This window comes from Amia ocellicauda, chromosome 19 (genome assembly GCF_036373705.1).
Source record: "Amia ocellicauda isolate fAmiCal2 chromosome 19, fAmiCal2.hap1, whole genome shotgun sequence".
NCBI classification, from domain to species: domain Eukaryota; kingdom Metazoa; phylum Chordata; class Actinopteri; order Amiiformes; family Amiidae; genus Amia; species Amia ocellicauda.
In genome coordinates, this window is record NC_089868.1 from 26,105,428 (window position 1) to 26,107,927 (window position 2,500).

Consider the following 2,500-nt stretch of genomic DNA (forward strand, 5'->3'; position numbering starts at 1 on the left):
CCTCACTGCTCTGACACTCACACACATTTACACACTGACTGACACAGATACACTATCACTGACTGATTGACACACACACTGACACTCACAATCTGACTGACACACTGACAGACTGACACAGAAAGACTAACACACTTACACACTGACTGACTGACACACACACTGACTGATTGACACACACACACTGACACAGATTCACTGCCATGTCGACTGACACACATACACTGGCTGACATACTCGTCCTGGCATCTCCCCCACTCCTCTCTGTCTCTCTCTCTCTCCTTCTTTCTTGATGTTTCTCTCTCTCTGTCATTACTGTCCCTGCATGTCACTTCCTCTCACTCTCCCCACTGCATCTCTCCCTCTCTCTGTCTCTCTCTGTCTCTGCCTATTGAGGTCTCTGTCCGCCTCTCCTGTTCCCAGTGCAGTGCCATGTGTCTCCCTCTCAGTGCGGGGTGTGTGTGTGTGTCTCTGTGAGTGCAGTGCGTGTGTGTGTGTAGGAAACCCTGTAACAGAAGCAGGACGGCCCCCCCACCCCGGTCACAGCGGAGAGAGGGACACGGACACAGACACAGTGGAGAGAGAAACAGACACACCTGACACACCCCAGCCCCGGTGCAGGAGGTCTCTGTTAAAGGCACAAGCAGTGTAAAGTAACTGAGTAACACCCCCCTAGAGAGAGAGAGAGAGAGAGAGAGCGTTACACAGTCAGCGAGAGCCGGGTCCGTAAGCACACATACACTTTAATAACAGTAATAATGCTGCTCACAATGTCAGGCAAGACAAAGAGCAGAGAACCACGAGGCAGGAGGAGAGACAACACAAACTCCTCCGGGATGACAGAGACGGTGACAGGAGGGAGTCGGTCTCCGGGGGCCTCGGCCTCATGGCTGCCTCCCCTCCAGACAGTGACTCACGCTGCCACGAAACAGCACAAGATCAACATTTCCACCCACAAGAGCAGATCAGCAGGTCCTGATCCAGACTGTGTGTGTGTGTGTGAGAGAGAGAGAGGCAGCTTGGCAAGGACTGTCTGTCTCGTCCCTCCTCGGCTCTGGTGCTCTGCTGTGTTGCAGTGGGGCCTCCCTCCATCCCTCTCAGCATATCCCTCTCTCCCTCTCTCTCTCTCCTCCTCTCCTCCGGAGCGCCGCGCCTCGGTGCTGAATCAGCAGAGAGGGAACTGGAGATGCAGCACAGACCCCTGACCCACTTTCTCTGTCTCTGTCCTGCGTGAGAGGGAGCCAGGGACGGTACCGCGGATATCCTCCCCCCCCGGCGACGCACTGACCCCCCGAGGAGGCTGAGGCTGCGCTGCTAATGAGCGCTTCATTAGTCCTCCAGTACACTGAGACCCAGCATCATTAGGCACAGCGTGGAGTGGAGCCCGTGAGCTCTGAACACTGCGCACAAACACACGCACACATTCACTGTACGCACCGCCACACCCAGCACAACACACACGCCTACAGTGTGTGGCCTGTACTCTACTACACAGATACACAAATAGATTAAATAGTATATTATTTGTGCTGCATATTTTATATTTTATTGTATTATTATATTATATTATATGATGTATTATATTATTTATTGTACATATGTGTGCATATATATCTAATGATATATATATAATGGATAGATGGAAATACAGATGTATTTATACACTCACCTAAAGGATTATTAGGAACACCTGTTCAATTTCTCATTAATGCAATTATCTAACCAACCAATCACATGGCAGTTGCTTCAATGCATTTAGGGGTGTGGTCCTGGTCAAGACAATCTCCTGAACTCCAAACTGAATGTCTGAATGGGAAAGAAAGGTGATTTAAGCAATTTTGAGCGTGGCATGGTTGTTTATGCCAGACGGGCCGGTCTGAGTATTTCACAATCTGCTCAGTTACTGGGATTTTCACGCACAACCATTTCTAGGGTTTACAAAGAATGGTGTGAAAAGGGAAAAACATCCAGTATGCGGCAGTCCTGTGGGGGCGAAAATGCCTTGTTGATGCTAGAGGTCAGAGGAGAATGGGCCGACTGATTCAAGCTGATAGAAGAGCAACATTGACTGAAATAACCACTCGTTACAACCGAGGTATGCAGCAAAGCATTTGTGAAGCCACAACACGTACAACCTTGAGGCGGATGGGCTACAACAGCAGAAGACCCCACCGGGTACCACTCACCTCCACTACAAATAGGAGAAAGAGGCTACAATTTGCACAAGCTCACCAAAATTGGACAGTTGAAGACTGGAAAAATGTTGCCTGGTCTGATGAGTCTCGATTTCTGTTGAGACATTCAGATGGTAGAGTCAGAATTTGGCGTAAACAGAATGAGAACATGGATCCATCATGCCTTGTTACCACTGTGCAGGCTGGTGGTGGTGGTGTAATGGTGTGGGGGATGTTTTCTTGGCACACTTTAGGCCCCTTAGTGCCAATTGGGCATCGTTTAAATGCCACGGCCTACCTGAGCATTGTTTCTGACCATGTCCATC